This window comes from Macrotis lagotis, chromosome 4 (assembly GCF_037893015.1).
Source record: "Macrotis lagotis isolate mMagLag1 chromosome 4, bilby.v1.9.chrom.fasta, whole genome shotgun sequence".
Taxonomy (NCBI): Eukaryota; Metazoa; Chordata; class Mammalia; order Peramelemorphia; family Peramelidae; genus Macrotis; species Macrotis lagotis.
In genome coordinates, this window is record NC_133661.1 from 254,679,656 (window position 1) to 254,698,572 (window position 18,917).

An 18,917-nucleotide genomic window follows, 5' to 3' on the forward strand; every position below is an offset into this window, starting at 1 on the left:
ACACACACGAAGAACAATTCAAATAATTCAGAACTCCTGAAAATGATTGGAAGCAGAATTGCAGAAAAAAGTGAGCCATCCATCATACCAGAACTGGGAGTAGAAAGGAAAACAAAAGCGGGCAGCTTTTGGAATTGTGGAGAAGATTGTCAAACCAGAACAGTGGAATGAAGATACTACAACACCAAAACCCAGTGAGTATAATAAGCAAGTAGATGGTGAGATAAAGATGAGAGACCACAAAGAGCCAAGATCAGGCCAAAACATCTGGAATTCAGATTGGAGAGCTGAGGATGGTTCTAGGGCATGAGCCGTAGGGAGACATATGCTCCCTCTCACTCTCGAGAGGGTAAATTTGCCCATAATCAAACAAGATAAACTTTGATTGTATTCTTTTCTATTGCCACATTAAACAGCCCATACCTTTGCAACTTTCCTTCTTATAGTCAGGTATCACTGATAGCCATTGAAAAGAGGTCTGAGTCTGAAATCAGAAAGATTCATCTTTTCTGAGTTCAAATCTAGTCTCAGATGCATACTAGCTTTGTGACCCTGGGCAAGTTACTTAACCCTATTTGACTCAGTTTTGTCATCTGTAAAAATGATCTAGAAATGGCAAAATATTCCAGTAGCTTTGCCAAGAAAACCTCAACATGAAGAGTCTGACATTAAACATTTGTATAAATGTTTATTCCTTTCCCCAATACTTTAGTTGGACCTAGACAGGTAGGTAGCATTATGTATAGTGTGCTAGATCCAGAGTCAGGAAGATCTAAGTCAAATCTAACCTCAGACTCTTATCAGCTATGTGACTCTGAACAAATGGCTTAATTCATTGAACCAAATGAGAAGATAGTTATAAAATATTTTCCAAACCTACTATATAAATGAGTATTATTAAATCATTATATTATTATTTCTGCTACTAACATCTACTCCAACTTCATTTTGTAAATGAGGTTCAGACAAGGTTACTTACCCAAAGTCATAAAGGTAAATGTATATAAAGTAAATATATAATATAAGATACTATATAGTATGCTATTACATGTATATTATATAATTATATAATAAATATGAGGTGTGGTTTATAAAGTAAGAAGTGGTAGAGTTCAGATGCAATTCATTTTCTTTTTAAATTTTATTTCAGTCAATGGGGTTAAGAGTGACTTGCCCAAGGTCACACAGCTAGGCAATTATTAAGTGTCTGCGGTCACATTTGAACTCAGGTCCTTCTGACTCCAGGGCTGGTGCTCTATCCACTGCACCACCAAACTGCCCCCTACAAGTCATTTCCTAATTCTCTAAAGTCAGACCTCTTTGTACAACACCATGAAATCTTCCCATAAATTCAGGGCAGAACAATGGATCATGAATCTGGGAGTCTACATTGTGTGAAGTCTGATCCTTACAGAGAGGTGATGTATTCAAAATACAGAATGGGATATATATTTTGAATATGGATATTGTGTGAATTTGTTTTGTCTAACCATTCCAATTTTTTTAACAACTATTTTGTTTTTCTTTTCTTTTAAATGGGTGTGGGAGGGAGAGAAAAATAAAAGCTTGTTAATTGAAAAATGAAATGGAAAAAAAACAAACTTCAAAATGATGGAAAAATAGAGATGTTGGAGCAATGCCCAAATCAGATAAGTTCCTAAGGCCAGATGGAATGCCCTGGGTATTATTGCATGAAGTCTTCCTTTCCTCATCAGTGGAGTGAGCCCAGGGGTTGGGGTCCTAGTGTCCCTGGCTTCTGTCCAGCTTTCAGGCAACAGATCAGGCTCCCTAAATGGTCAGGCTTTCAGTCTACATAGGACTCAACTTTTTTTCTGTAGTGAGAGGAGAGATTAATTGCTGGGGCACAGCCTGGCAGCTGAAGCAGTCACTTTTTAGAGAGAGAGAGCCAGCAACAGGCAGTGAGTAGCTAAGCAACAGGAAGACAGAAAAATTTCTTCATCCCCACAGTTTGAAGAAACTAGAAATGCAAGAGTGGGTGAGTTTCTGTGGGTGAGTTTCTCTGTGAAGCGTGTGCCAATTGAGGTGGGGATGGGTTGGGGGAATGGGAGGGAAGGAAGTCCTAGGGCTGTGATGAAAAGCCTCCCCATTTCACAAGTCACTTAATAACCCATACTGTCCTTCTGTCGGCAGACCTTTGAAATCTGAAGTTGCCGCTTGGCCAGCTTCCCTTCCCAGGCTCCTTGGGATGGGGAGGTGCCTGTGGCCAGGGTTCAGAGACTCAGGGCTGGAAGTCAGGGCAAAGCATTTTAGATGGTTTCCTATTGGCATCTTCGAAGTAGCCACAGCACAGGGGTTTTGTTGTGACATGTGTTAGTGTAGGTGGAAGTGACTCATTCAGCAGCCCTTCTCAGAAGGGAGCTGGCGATGGCTGCGGCTGCCACCGTCACAGCTGCCTGCATGCCGCAGAAACAGCTAAATAAATCCTGCTGATGGCATAGCCTGGAAAACAGCCCACAAAAAACTGTCTGCAGCTAACCAGACCTGCCTGGGGGTCACATAGGTTCAGGGGGGCTACTGGGAAGGGTGGGACATCTGCAATCTGCTTTTGGTTCCCAGAATGGAGGGAACACCTTGAAGAAAGTAGCTCCTCTGCAAATCCATTCATTATGGGTTTTCTTGATAGGAGAAGGCCAGGCCCCTTCAGATCTTAAGTCAATTGGTATCTTTTGGTGATAGAAAACTGAGAAAGCATAGTATTCCAAGGCAGAGACCCCTTCTTAAAGTTGTCCCTCAATTCCTCCAATATAATCCCTACCTTTGGTTTGGAAAACCAAAGTAGGAGTATTGTGTCCAGGTTGTTGGGTTGTTTTTGTCACGTCTAACTCTTGGTCATCTCATTGGAGATTTTCTTGGCAAAGATACTGGAGTGGTTTGTCATTTTCTTCTGTTTGTTTTACAGATGAGGAGACAAACAGGGTTAAATGACTTGCTTAGTCACTTTGAGGCTGGATTTGAACTCATAAAGATGAGTCTTCTTCCTTTCAAACCTAGCTCCATCTACTGTGCCACCTAACTGCCCCATTGTCTCCAGGCCACCATTAAAACACACATGTTATCTGGGAGTGGTCTAACTCTCTCCATGAGAGGCTAATCAGTGTAAAGAGTGTAGAGATTTAGAGCTGATTATAATTTAGTACAAAAATTAAAGATTTTGTTTCTGGAAGTTATTTCTAATAAAGGTTATAATGCAGTCTGTGGTGTAAGCTAACAGTTCTGAATGTTTCATCTAACTTTTTTGTTTTAACTCTTTGGTTTGTCCTCATTCTAATCAGGGAGGCACCATGAAAAATGAGAAATTCCTTTTTGCCCCAACACCCAAATGACTTCTGTGGATTTTTTTTTAAGTGGAGTCCCCAAAATAGGTTTTGAAGCTATAGATTGACAATTGGGAAGTTAACATGTGACAAAAAGAAATTTCCTAATTGTAAGCCTCAAAGTTATCCAGAGTTATGAACTACAGATTGATACTAGGAATAATAAGTGATCAAAAGAAATACTTGGTTTTAGTCTGAGAAAATATGTTGGATTTTGTTAGTGCCAGACTGGCTATAAACTAAAAGCAGGGAGGCTTTACAGTTACTACACCTCAGAGAATAGCCACTTGCCCTGAAAAAGTTAAAGAACTGAAGCCCGGCAGATGACTTCACCAAAAGATGTCAGTAGAAAGATGAGAATTGCTCAGGACATATGTGCCTGATATAGCTCCCTGTTTATATATGCTTTCTACCACTGATAGTATGATAACCTTTGGGAGACATTAAAGCATTTCAATATGGGATAATCTTGTCAACATATCTGCAATGCTGTTTAATTAAATACCTTTTGTTCTGAACTAAGGCAATTTGTTGGAGGCAGCTCTAACCTGCTTAAATGTTCAATGAGAGCATATACATCTCAGAAATCAGCCATAGTTATAAATCAAGGCTTGATTTATGGATTTATTGATTGTCTAGACTAGTGATATCAAACACAAATTCAAATTGAGGGCCACTAATCCATAACATAAGAATCCATATAGTTAGCATTATTGACTTAGTTTTAAAATGTAATATGATCTTTATTTTATTGTATTTTTTTATTTTGTTAAATATTTCCCAATTATTATAGCACTCTAGAGTACTGAGTATGGTAGACCACATACTGGAGACATGAGCCCAAGTGTTCAACTAGACTTAAGAAAGTTTTAATAATTCAGATGAAACATAAAAGGGTTTATGAGTTCCAGTTTTGAATGGCTGTTGCCTCAGAGAATACCTTGGCTCTGTGGTGGTTTTTCTATGGTTCACATGCAAGAGGGCTTCCAGGTTCCATGATAGATTGATTAACTATCATCTTAGAAAGCATAGAGTCTGACCCTGAGGGTCCAAAGTACAAAATCTGTAAGTTTAAATATGAGGGAGATGTGTGAGTTTATGTGGGATCACTAGGTCTGTGTGGGAAGAATGTCCAACAAAAGATTGTGACTGAGAAGAGATCTGGGTAATCATAAATACAAAATAGATCCCTGGAAAAGGAGAATATGGTTAAAGGAAATGGGACCCAGTAGGCAAAGGGCAGTTAGGTAGTACAGTAGAATGCAGAACCTAGCATCAGAAAGACTCATCTTCCTGAGTTCAAATAAGGTCTCAAACACTTGTGATCCTGGGCTAGCCACTTAACCCTGTTTGCTTTACTTTTCTCATCAGTAAAATGATCTGGGAAAAGGAATGGCACATCATTTCAGTACCTCTGACCCCAGATGAGATCACAAAGAAACAATCATGATTGAATGACAATAACAGAGTTCTTATGAGGATCAAATGAGAAAATATTTGCAATTCCTTTCTAGATTAGAATAAAAAATAACTAATAAATTTACTTCAGCAGATCATGCAAACCTTCTTTCTTCAGCATACTCTTTTTTTTTGGGGGGGGGTGTTGCAAGGCAATAGAGTTAAGTGTCTTGCCCAAAGTCACACAGCTAGATAATCATTAAGTGTTGATCAGATTTGAACTCAGGTCCTCCTGACTCTAGGGCCAGTGCTCTATCCACTCTGCCATCTAGCTGCCCCTCATACTCTTTCTTAAATATTCATTGTTTTAGTGACTAAAATGGTTTTTATTAATATATCTTAACAAAATGGCACACCTATCTCATGGTGGGAGAGAGGGGTGGGGAAACCCCCAAAATGCAATCTCTTTTATGCATAAACATGCAATTTTTAAACAAATTTAAAATTAAAATTAATTAAATAAATTTTAAATTAAAAAATTTTAATTTAAAAAAATTTGGATTCCAAATTTTTTCACTCCCCTATTTCCTCCTTAAGACAATAATCAAATTGATATAGATTGTCTGTATGCAGTCTTATAAAATGTATTTCCATTTTGGTCATGTGGCAAAAGAATAAACAGAATAAAAGGGAAGAGGTATGAAAAATAGAGTAAAAAATATGCTTCATTATGCATTCTTTTTCTGAATGTTGATAGCATTTCCCCTCATGAGTCTTTTGGAATTGTCATGCATCACTGTACTGCTGAGAAGAGCTAAGTCAATGGTAGACAATCATGGCACAATATTAATGTTACTGTGTACAATATTCTCCTGGTTCTGTTCCTTTCACTTTGCATCAGTTCATATAAGTCTTTCCAGGTTTTTCTGAAATCTACTTGCTTATCATTTCTATAGCACAATAGTATTTTATTATATTCATATACCATAGCTTGTTCAGCTATTCCTCAATTGATAGGCATTCTCTCAATTTCCATTTCTTTACCAACCTAGCATACTCCCAGTTGAAATCCCAATGTACAAGTCCTGGCTATGCTTAAATAAAATAGCATGAAAAGACTGCAACTTTTTTAAAAAATAAGATTTGTCATTTCAGTGGCATAGAGATCTCCCCCTATAATTGAAAAATTGACATCTGCTTTTTAACATATAGTGGTAGCAAATGCCTGGGGATATTGAGAGGTTAAGTCATTTTTCTAGGGTCACATATTCTGTATATGTCTGAGTCATGTCTTAAACTTCCTTTAAGGTCTTCCTTTAAGTCATTTCTTTATTCTCTATGCCATTTAAATGTAAGTGCATTGCATTTAATTACTTGCTATTTATTAGTCTTTTCATATATATTGCTTAGATACTCATATACATACAGGTATTCTCTATTAGAATGAAAGCTTCTTGAGGGTAGGGATTGTTTCATTTTTGTCTATGTATTCCTAGGTCTTAGCACAGTTATTGGTATATAGTACTTAATGTGTGAAGATTGTTTGAATGATTTTGCTGTTTTCAGTTAGTACTTTTCCTTTTACTAAAAAAAAGATGGGTACATTCCTTATATATTAGCATCAACATTGTCCAATATTTTTGATTTGAGGTTTGCTGCTGCTTAATGTCTTGATTTGCAGAGTTGTAGTAATTATGCATTATTTATTATTCTTTAGTTTCTGTTTTTTTCCCTTGTTCTGTACCACTTTGTATGAATCTGACTATATTTCTTTGAATTCATCATATTCATTGCTCCTTATGGTGTTGTAATATTCCATTACAGTTATGTACTACAATTTTTTTAGCCATTTTTCCAATCATGGTGCACCTATTTTGTTTACAGATTTTCCATCATGACAAATAGTACAATTTTATCTATTTCCCCCCTTTATGTCAATCCCTTTGGGGCATAAATCTAATGGAATTACTAAAGGGTATAAATAATTATGTAATTTTTGTTGTATAATTACAAATTGTTTTCCATAGAGTTTACTTGGCAAAGATACTGGAGTGGCTTGCCATTTCCTTCTCCAGCTCATTTTATAGATGAGGAAACTGAGGCAAATAGGGTTAAGCAACCTGCCCAAGATCACACAACTAGTAAGGGTCTGAGGCTGGATTTAAACTCATGTCTTCCTAACTCCAGATCTGTTGCTCTGTTCTCTACATCACCTACCTTTCCTACTATGTAAGCTATTCATTTCCATAGTAATTGCTCCAACTCTTTCTATTGCCTTTGAGTCTAGAACTAAGGATTAATCCACTATATAGTTTCCTCTAATCAATTGATTATCAAACATTTATTAAGCCCCTACTATATTTAAGGTCTTGGGGTTACAAATTTAAGTGAAAAAAATCTCTTCTATGATCCCAGAGGTCACAGGGGAAGACATAGAGCAGGTGAACAGATACCCAGAGTACCATGCCCCAGTCACTCAGAGCTCTTGTACACCTTGGGGGGGGGGGGGCGGTGATCAACCACTCTCCTTTAGGTTCAGTCAGAAATAATTCTGATGTATTCAAGGACTTAAGTGATTTCTACTGATAACCTAGATCCTAGAGTTAGATCTAGAATGGGAAGGGGTCTCAGGAAACCATCTACTCTTCAAGTTAGTGATAATGTAACTGATGTCAAGGGAGCAAATGGCTTGCTCAAGATCATAAAGGTAATACATGTCAGAAGTGGGATTTGAATTAATGTCTTCTCATTTCAGAAAAAGTGATTATTCATTATATCTCAATGCCTCCCAGATCAGTTTTAGGGGAACCAAGAAGGGAAAAATTGTGCCTTTCATCTGTGGGTTTCCTTCTCAGGCTCAGAGAGAATAGCTAAGTTTGGACTAAAACTTTCTTCCTTTTTTGTTAAATCATGAAAGTTATCCACTTAAATCTTAACTGTATTACTCAAAATAAGTCACTTAATCTCTGCCTCTTACATGTAAAATGGGGTTGTTAATAGCTTCTACCTCTTAGGGCTACAGAAAAGATCAAATAATTCTTGTTAAACACTTAGCATAGCAAACCACTCCAGTAAATCTGGCAAGAAAATTCCAAATGGAAACATGAACAGTCAGACATGATTGAAACGACTAAACATCAACTAATAGGATAGGGATTATCATACCCATTTTATAAATTAGAGAACTGAGACCCAGAGGAGTTAATATTACCTCTGGCTCCAGTTGGGATTGTTAATTCTTATGGTTCTTACCAAGGCTGAACCAATTGGGAAAGAGCAGGAATGGGTGAGGATATGTTGTAGTTAGATTATTACTAGGAGATGAGGATTGGGGGTGGGGTGGGAGGGGTGGTTAGAATATGGCATGAGCTGCTAGGGACATACGTCTTGGAAAAGAAAGGGCCAAAGAGGAAGAAGCCAAGTCCTGGAATCTCAGGATGCCTAATTAATGTTGAAATCTATCAAATTCAAGTCCAGGAAGCCCCAGAGGGGAGCAGGTTAAGTGACCAGTGTGTGTCAGAGGTGGGACTGGAGCCTAGCTTTGAGTCTATGTTATCCTACTTAGAGTAGGGAAATTTCCCAAACTCTCCAATTTCACTTAATTATTTGAATTCCTAGAATCATAAAACATCATAACCATAGGGGACCTCAAGGATCACTTAATCCAATGTCCTGATTATGCCAGCAAGGACAATGACCCAGAGAATCACATGGTTGAAGAGTAAAAAATTTGAAATTGATGAAAAGAACTAGTATTAGATTTGGAATCAAAATATTGATAATAAGAGTTTGCTGTAATGATTAAAAGTTTTATAATTTGTAAAATTATTTCTCCCAACAATTCTATGAGGTATGTAGTACCATTAGCTCTATTTCACAAATGAGGACACTGACACTAAGATGTGAAGTGATTTGCCCAAGGTTATATAGCTAGTGATTATTAGAACCAGATCTTGAGTCTTTGTCTTAATACTTAGATTGAAATTTTTATAATATCTGTAGAAGAGGGAAACAAGAACAGGAGATAGAGGATGAATGTGTAGCAAAAGTTGGATACGTGGTGATGAGAGTGAGGGGGGATCATTCTCTGATTCATCAAAAGCTAAGCCCCACCCCCCAGTCATGTCCAAGAATATAAATGCTGACACATATGATCCTCTTAAATGATTCTTCCTTAGTCTTCAAGATGGAAGCAGGTAGAAGGAATTACATCAAGAGGATAAGTCACTGAGTTAAGAAATACCTCCCACTCCATAGTGAATCTTTTACTCAAGACTTTTTTTTTAGGTTTTTTTTTTGTAAGGCTAACGGGGTTAAGTGGCTTGCCTAAGGCCACACAGCTAGATAATTATTAAGTGTCTGAGACAGGATTTGAACCCAGGTACTCCTGACTCCAGGGCCAGTGCTTTATCCACTAGGCCAACTCAAGGCTTTTAAGTAGTACAATGATTCTTAAATGATTCCTCTTCAATTTACTTACCAGGTGAATTGTTTTTCCTCTATTTTATATTTTCTTTCATTTAAAAAAACTTTTGATTTTGTTTGTTTGTTGATGCTTCATGGAATCATTAGCTTCTGCTTAAGCAGTTCTAATTTTTTTCCAGTTCTAATTTTTAAGGAGTTATTTTCTTCAGTGAGGTTTTGTACCTCTTTTTACTATTTGGTCAATTTTGATTTTTAAGGTTATATACTTCAGGTTTCTTTTTTAACCAAACTGTAATTCTCTTTTCATAAATTTCTTGTATTGCTCTCACCCCCCCATTTTCCCTCTGCTACTTTTATTTGATTAAAAAAATTTTTAAGCTCTAAAAGAAATTCTTTTTTTTGTTTTTGCAAGGCAATGAGGTTAAGTGACTTGCCTAAGGTCACACAGCTAGTAAATTATTAAGTGTCTGAGGCCGCATTTGAACTCAAGTCTTCCTGACTCCAGGACTGGTGCTCTAACCACTGTGACACCTAGCTGTCCCAAGACATTCTTATTGGCTTATATCTGTTCTGCATTTTTCTTTGAAGTTTTGTTTACAGATGTTTTCAAGCTGTTGTCTTCTTTTAAGTTTTGAACTTCCTTGTTACCATAGTAGCTTTTTATGGTCAAGTTCTTTTTTGTTGTTGTTTGCTCATTTTTTCCACACTATTTCTTGACTTTGGTCTTTATTAGAATTGGATTATATTATCCTCTGAGGAAGTTGACAGGTCTAAGCTTCTGTCTTTTATTCCTTTCTGCTACTTTCACAACTCAATGTGGGGTTTTGTTAGTTTTTGTGGTTTCCAATATGTGATCCAGGGAGAGGTCTGTTCATTACCCTTTTGATATGTGTTCTTCTTATATAAGTAGGTCTCTTAATAGTGAATGCTCCTCTCTGCCCTGGAACTATGACTAGAATTGGGTAATGGTGACAGAGCTGTCACATAGCACCTATTCCTGTGCCTAGTGATAGTAAAGGATCCCCTCAGATTTCTTTTTGCCTGTGTGTTCAGTCCTTGCCATCCCTGGGAAGCTAGTCTAATCTCCTCATACTATTCTTTCCAGTCCCACTGACCATGGTCTATTGTGTAGAGTTCCTTGTGAACCTCCCCCTACACTCTAATGCTCACAGATCTTTCTATCTATCTTCCTAAGCTTGGGCTTGGGCTGGAAAAATAGTTCACTATGATTTTTTTCTTGGATTTCCCAATTAGAATTCAATTTGGTATTTTTTTAGGTCATTGTAGGAGAGGTTTTGGGGTATCAAAATTAATAGCACCAAATTTTCTAAACTCTTGCTCTATCATCTTGACTCTACCCTCCATACACCTTTCAAAGGAAAAGAAAACTTCTGCATGAAATCTCTTTACCAACTTCTGGTGAATATGGTGAGAGTTTTCTTTCTTCCCCACTCGCAGCACTTGCAAGAACTTCTCACACTGAGGAGCTATACCAGGTGATCTTCCAGATCAGCACAAACCCAGATATTCAGGCTCTGGATGCTGCTTTGTTGCATTGCTTTTCTCTCCTTGAGCATAAGTGAACAAACAGCAATCATAAGAGAATCCTGGCCAAGCCACTTCATGTTTCCCAGTCTCAAGTTTCCTTAACTGTAAAATGGGGATAATAACAGTACTTACCTCCCAAGGTTCTTGTGAGATCAAAGGACATCATATTTGTAAAGCATTTAGGTTGGTACATACTAGGTGCTTAATAAAAGCCTATTCCCTACCACATATTGAGTATATGGGCAGGTAGGTGGTCCAGTGGCTAGAGTGCTGGCTCTGGAGTCAGCAGGATCTGAGTTCAAATGTTATGCTGGGAAAATCACTTAACTCTGTTTTCCTCAGTTTCTTCATTTGTAAAATTAACTGGAGAAGGGTCTTTGCCAGGGAAACCTCAAATAGAGTCACCAAGAGTTGGACATGACTAACTGACTAAATAACAGATTAAATATCTACTCACTCTGGGAGTAAGAGCCATATGTAAGTTTTAATTGATTTTCCATTTTAGGCTCTGGGGTGAGGTATAAAGAAACAGAAGCAGTGAGGGAAAAAAACTCTTTAGAGGTCAGTCTCTACTAGGACTGAATTTGTTTTACACTGAGGGAGAATGTCACAGATGCCCTGGCTAAGTGAAGTCTATTGTTACAAATACAAAAATGTAACTTGTTATTGTAATACCATCAAAAAGCAGCAAGAAAGTAAAGAGAATGAGATCATGTGCCTCTCAATGTTTTGACTAGAGTGAGAATTCTTAATTAAATGTCTTATTAACGAAGAAATCAAAAAAGAGAAATGAGAAAATCTTGATTACATAAAATTGAAAAGCTTTAGTGGGAACAAAATCAATGTAATTAGTATAAGACAGTAAATTGTCAATTGGGAGAAAAATTTTTTACAAGAATATCTCCTATAAATCCCTGGTACCTAAGTTACATAGTGAACTAATCTAAATTTATATGATAAACAGATATTTCCCAGTGGGCAAATAAGTATTCAAAGGATTTGAATAGATGGTTTCCTGAAGAAGAAATGCAAACTATTAGCAGCCACATGAAAAATTGTTTCAGTAATTACTCAGCAAATTGGCCAAGATGACAAATCATGAGAAGTCAACAAATGAATAAGCATTGATGAAATGTCTGTTATATGCAAAACTCTTTTTTTTTTTTTTTTGGCTAGGCAATGGGGTTAAGTGGCTTGCCCAAGGCCACACATCTAAGTAATTATTAAGTGTCTGAGGCCAAATTTGAGCTCAGGTACTCCTGACTCCAGGGCAGGTGCTCTATCCACTGTGCCACCTAGCTGTCCCTATGTGCAAAACTCTTGAGAGCTCACATTCTGCTGAGAGCAACAGTACATGTCTTAGGGTGCAGCAATAAAACAGGTAGTAAAATCTTATTTATTGACATTTCTTTTAGGTTTAGGACTTGAAGCTAAGATTTCATTTATAAAGGGATCTGTTACATGAGAAAACTCACTCATCAATTCAGGTCAGCCTCTTCTCTATAACTGAAAGTCTTAGACAATTGCCCTGAACAGAATTTTCAAAGTATGGTCTGTGGACTCCTAAGGTCCCTGAGACCTCTTCAAGGTATCCTAGGGGGTCAAAACTATTTTCATAATAATACTAAGACATTATTTGCCTCTTAAAATACTCCCCCCCCCTTTCCCAGCTTCTTATCTATGTAAAGTTTTACTTAATCTATTTCAATCAGAGAAATTCCTAACAGATTGAATACAGAAGCAGATGTGAGAATCTAGTTGTCTATTAAGCCAGATATTAAAGAAATTTGTAAAATTATATAAAACTATTCCTCTCTTTTCTAAATTTTTAAATTTGGAAAACAGTTATTTTTTTTATAAAAATGTCACTCAGATTAACATAGAATATGCTTATTATTTTGAAATGAATTAATACATATTTTAATGTATCCATTTTAATATCAATATAGTGAAATTCAAAAAATAATTCATATAAACAAAAGTTCTCTAGTGTTGTTCATAATTCTTATTTTATTTTATTTTAAAATTCCCCCAACTACATGCAAAAACAAGTTTCAACATTTACTTCCAAATATTGTAAAAGTAAACATACCCCCACACACACACACAAAGAGAAATCTCATGAAAAATAAAGTGGAAAACAAAAGTATGCTTCAGTCTGTATTCAGATATCATCAGCTCTGTCTTTGGAATGGATAGCATTCTTTACCATAAGTCCTTCAGAGTTCTCTTGGGTCAGAGAATTGCTGAGAAAAGGTAGGTCATTCACAACCCCACTTGCACCAGCTAGTGTACATTTTTTTACTGATAGCATCCTGTTCATCATTTCCATAACAGAAAAGCATTTCATCTCAATCACAAACCACACCTGCTGAGCATCCCCTCAATCTCCAGCTCTCTGCCACCAGAAGAGCTGCTATAAATATCTATATATATATATATCTATATATATATATCTATATCCCTATATATAAATATTCATATATATGTGTATATATATATGTATATATATAGAAGTTCTTTTCTTCCCATATTTTGTCTCTTCTGGAATATAGACCTAGCAGTGGCACTTTTAGGTCAAAGGGTAGGCATGGGTTTATAGCCCTTTGGGCATAATTCCAAATTGCTCTACAGAATGGTTGAATCATTTCATAACTCCTTCTAACATTTAGCAATTTCTCCTTCTGAACTATTAGCAATCAATGAGTATGAGCTAGTACCTCAGAAATGTTTCAATTTGCATTTCTCCTAACAATAGGTAGGCAGTGCATTTTCTATTTTATTTTTTAAAAGATTTTATTTATTTTTGAGTTTTACAATTTTCTCCCTAATCTTACTTCCCTCCCCCCACCCCACACAGAAGGCAATTTGTCAGTCTTTACATTGTTTCCATGGTATATATTGATCCAAATTGAATGTGATGAGAGAGAAATCTTATCCTTAAGGAAGAAACATGAAATATAAGAGATAGCAAGATCAGACAATAAGATATCAGGTTTTATTTTCTAAATTAAAGGTAATAGTCCTTGGTCTTTGTTCAAACTCCACAATTCTTTCTCTGGATACAGATGGTATTCTCCATTGTAGACAGTCCAAAATTGTCCCTGATTGTTGCACTGATGGAATGAGCAAGTCCATCAAGGTTGATAATCACCCCCATGTTGCTGTTAGGGTGTACAGTGTTTTTCTGGTTCTGCTCATCTCACTCAGCATCAGTTCATGCAAATCCCTCCAAGCTTCCCTGATTTCCTGTCCCTCCTGGTTTCTAATAGAATAGTGTTCCACGATATACATATGCCACAGTTTGCTAAGCCATTCCCCAATTGAATGACATTTACTTGATTTCTAATTCTTTGCCACCACAAACAGGGTTGCTATGAATATTTTTGTACAAGTGATGTTTTTACCCTTTTTCATCATCTCTTCAGGGTATAGACCCAGTAGCGGTATTGCTGGATCAAAGGGTATGCACATTTTTGTTGCCCTTTAGGTATAGTTCCAGACTGCTCTCCAAAAGGTTGGATGAGTTCACAGCTCCACCAACAATATATTAGTGTGGGACATTTTTTTAAAAAAATATTTAAATAGATTGCTTTGATAACCTTATCTGAAAGCTATTCATGTCTCTTAACCATTTTTCAATTGGGGAATGGCTCTATTTTTTATAAATTTGGTTGTCCATAACTCTTTTTTGCTTTGTTTTTTTGTTTTTGTTTTTGCAAGGCAATGGGATTAAGTGGCTTGCCCTTGGTCACACAGCTTGGTAATTATTATGTGTCTGAGGCTGAATTTGAACTCAGAGTCAAACAGAGCAGGTTATCCACTGAACCACCTAGCTATCCCTGTTGTCCATATTTCTTAAGGATGTAAAAGAATCTCAGAGTTTGAGAATACCTGATTGAGAGCAACAGCAGTTTAAGTGACTTGCGAAGGATTGAAAAGCCATTTTATATCAGTAGATGAATTTGAACCCAGGTTTTTTGGATTTGAGTCTACTTACCTGCTACCAGGTTACCAGTAATTTATCAACTTTCATTGATAAAATGATATTCCTTTTTGACCATAAACCATTCAATAGTGCCAAGGACTAGGTTTCTGAGAAGTTAGGGATTCTGAATTGCAGAGGTGGCTACCAGGTTGTATTTCCCAGGGATTGCTCCCCTGAATAATGGCTAAAGGGACTGAGATTGGAACTATGACAGTGCTCTGGGAGACACTACTAATCCTGAAGCTTCCTGTGGTCTACCTCCACTAGGATCTAAGGGAATATGGTGGCTAGAGGGATGATGATGATTTGACTTTCCTTTTCACATGTCTTCTCTTGCCTGCTCAGCATAGTAGGTGCTTAAGAAATGATTACTAGTTGACTATCTCTTAGAATGTTTTGTTACTTTAGCTAGGAAGGTACTTCATTAGGTAAAGATAGGTAAAGAGAGTCTAATGTTAGAGGGGCTGTAGAAAGACAAGTACACTAAGATACTATTGGTGGAACTGTGAATTTGTCTAACCATTTTTTTTAATATTTTTTTTTTGCAAGGCAATGGGGCTAAGTGGCTTGCCCAAGGTCACACAGCTAGGTAATTATTAAGTGTCTGAGGTCGCATTTGAACTCAGTACTCCTGACTCCAGGGCTGGTGCTCTATCCACTGCATCATCTAGCAACCCCCATAGTCTAACGATTTTGGAAAGCAATTTGAAATTATGTTTAAAAAGTGACTGAAATGTCTGTTCTGTCTTACCTAGAGATCTTGTTGTTGAACATATACCTTAAGGAGATCAAAATAGAAAGAAAGGTCCTATATACACTAAAATATTTTAATAATCCTTTTTGTAATAGCAAAGAACTAGAAACAAAATAGATGCTCAATGATTGGGGAAATGACTAAGCAGAAGTAATTGAATAGAATTGGACATGACTATTGCCTTAAACAATGAATGTTGAAGAATACATATATATATATATATATATATATATATATATATATATATATGCATGTATATATTATGGGAGATTGTCAAATGAGCCCATCCCTTAAGAGCATGTGTAGGTTTTCTTAGTTGATGAAATCTCCACTTGGTCTGTGAACAGGTACATAAATTCTATAATTGATTCTAGTGATTTTTTCTTGTTCAGTCATTTCTGTTGTACCCCACACTTTGTGACCTCATTTGGGTTTTTTTGGCAGAGATTTTAGAGTGGTTTATTTCCTTTTCCAGTTCATTTTACAGATGAGGAAACTGAGACAAACAGTGTTAAGTGACTTGTCCAGGGCCCGAGACCACATTTGAATTCAGGTCTTTCTGATTTCAGGCCTAGTACTCTATCCACTGTGCTTTCAAACTGCCCTGATTCTACTCATACAATGTGATAAAGAAAGACCTTTTTTGACTGGTTGTATAACAAGCACTGAAAGCTTTCAAAAAAAGTGGCTATTGTCAAGTAGAATGTAGTTTTTCTCTTGATCTGACTATATCTTACCTAGATGCGTTCTGGTAAGAGATGGTACTATAACAGGAGAGACTTCAGGCTCTCCCCATTTAAGGCCAACGTGCAGATCCTGAATATAGGTCTTAGTTCTTTGAATAGTTCTTTGTTCTTTTATTTTAGGTAAAAGAGAGTCATATTAAGTGGTCAGAAGAGTCACTTAAGGTCCAGGAGTAGAGCACATGTTAAGTTTTTCAGTTCTGATCCAGTTCTGAGGTTCCCTTAGGAATGATTTTCAATAGCTTAGACAAAGATTCATCCAGCCAAGATACTGCATTTAGACATGAACTTCTTGGAACCTAAGCCATGCAGATGGAAAGTACATTGTCTTTGTTGTTGTCAACAGCCTCTACCCTGTGAATGGCCAGAGTTGAACAGAGCAGGCTAGACAGGAGACTCAGGGATCAAATAGAAGTTTAATTCATTTCAAAGTGAGGAAAACACTTGCAGGCAGAAGTTCTCCTGAGGAGGAGGGCTTAACATTCTGTGGCATGGCAATACTTTATGTACATAAAAATCCACAAGTGGCTGGACCATGACATAATCATTCTTAGGTCTTGAGTAGTGATTTCCTCATCAGGTTCCTGCGTGGTCATTGCAGGTGTTCTTGAGTCCTGTGGGAACAGTCTCCAAGTTGATTGCCTCACAGTGTCACACAGAACCAGAGTTAGCATGATGGGAAGAGGAGTGAAGTACCTGATTTGGTTCACTTGGCAGTCACAAGGAACAGGGATTGTGAGCATGTCAAGAGATGTGATGGATATTGACTCTCAGGTCCTTGGGAAATGGAGTTAAATCACAAATCCCTCAGTGAACACCTGGTGCTGGTCAAAGACGTACACTTTGCCAGAGAATGAGATCATCTAGAGCACAGAGTATTATTGTTATGTCAAGCTTAGGGGCACAGCCTGTTTGTTGGACCTTAACTCTGTGAAGCAAGGTGTCTCCAAATATTTTGATATTGTTCTTCATCTTGAAGAAGGCTATGACATCAGGAAGGTGAAGTCTAGACTTGCTCATGAATTGTTTTTAAGTGAGACAGAGCAACTCAAAGTCATTAGCCTCACTCTCTCCTAGAAGGAACCCACTCTCCTACAAATAGAAAGAGTATAGTGGAGAGTGTGCCCTGAAGGTGCTGGGAAGTAATATTTGTACTTCTCTTCTTGTTATACCTTCAAAGTAAATATCCCTTTGTAAAAGGTAAATCCTGAATATAGCTCTTAGTTCTTTGCATAGTTCTTTGTTCTTTTACTTTAGGTAAAAGAGATTGAGCATTAAGTGGCCAGAAGACTCACTCAAGGTCCAGGAGCAATTGTAAATAACCAGGAGGTAATTGTTAGTAACAGTAAATGAACCTGAGACATTAGTCATTGGCAGCTAAAGATTAGGAGAGCTAAGGGATGTGCTAGAGCTAGTTGATATCAACTTGCAAGAGCAGATTGTTAAACTCACAGTGATTATTTAAACTTTGGAAATTGGCAAAAAATAAATAAATCAGGTCTTGATTTATTGATTTGTTCATTGTCCAGATTCAAGAAAAGTGATAGAGAAAATGTTAATAATGAGGATTAAACTTAAGAAGTGTGTCTTAAGGTCTTTTTTTTTGGTGAGCCAGTTGTTAAATATTTATCCAACTCATAACTGGAGGAACCATTCTGGAATGGGGGCTTGAGATGATAGTATTAAAAAAATATATCTCTAGCCCCTCTCTGAAAGGGAGATTCAGTAGATCTCAGTTTGGGAAAATGAGGCAAGAGTAATCAGTACACAGAAAAACATGTGAACATTTATATGAAATGGTATAAAGTGAAGAAAGTAAAACCAGAAAAACAATATAATATGACTACAATGATGTATAACTGAAGAAGGAAATAAAACTAAATGATCTATATTGAAAATTATCAAGCTTGATCCTGAAAAAAGCAATAAAGCAATAAAAATTTATATAGAGCTGATGATGTTCTGGGGCACTGTATTAATTGCTTTTTTTTAAAAAAATAAATATCATTTCATTTGATCCTCCCAACAACCCTACAAGTTATTCCTATTGTATAGTTGAGGAAGAAAAGATTAAGTGATTTGTCCAATGTCATAAATAAGTATCTAAGATGAGATTTGAACACTAGTCCTCCTGATTCCAGGCCTAGCCCCAAATCCTTAAGTGAACATCCTTCATTTTTTGTAGAGTTGAGGGTATGGAATACTTTATATTCTTTCTGACTAGGTGATGTATTGGTTAGTTTTTCTAAATAACTATTTCCCCTTTTCCTTTATTTTATTATTATAGAAATGAAGGTGGTGCAAAAATAAAAGTTATCAATAAAAAATTAAATATGTCAGAAGCACTAAATTTTTAAAAACAGCAGGAAATATCAATTATTGTTATAAAGAACAAATCACATTTAGTAAAAGACAAGTATGAAGTAGTGAATTCAGAAGCATCCCATTGGGGCAGCTAGGTGGCACAGTAAATAGAGCACTAGCCCTGGAGTCAGGAGGACCTGAGTTCAGATTTGACCTCAGATACTTACTAATTACCTAGCTGCTGACCTTGGGCAAGTCACTTAACCCCATTGCCTTGTTAAAAAAAATAAACTAAAAAAAACGACCCAGAAGCTGTGGGTTTTCCTCCTCCCTAACACATGCCCTTTGTTATAGCCCAAATAAAGTCTTCTCCCTGTCTTGTTATGAACTTTTCCCAATGAATCTATTGATCTTTCTTTTCC

General features: G+C 36.8%; 1 long non-coding RNA gene across 2 annotated transcripts in view; it reads left to right on the top strand.

The window, feature by feature from the left end:
- The first annotated feature begins 1,871 nt into the window (after positions 1–1,871).
- Positions 1,872–18,917, top strand: part of LOC141520374 (uncharacterized) — a 74,026-nt gene continuing 56,980 nt past the window's right edge. The window contains exon 1 of one of the 2 annotated variants that reach the window (XR_012477602.1): positions 1,872–2,010. This is a non-coding gene — a long non-coding RNA (uncharacterized LOC141520374). The remainder of the gene's footprint in view (positions 2,011–18,917) is intronic. The other variant, XR_012477601.1, reaches the window with a different exon arrangement.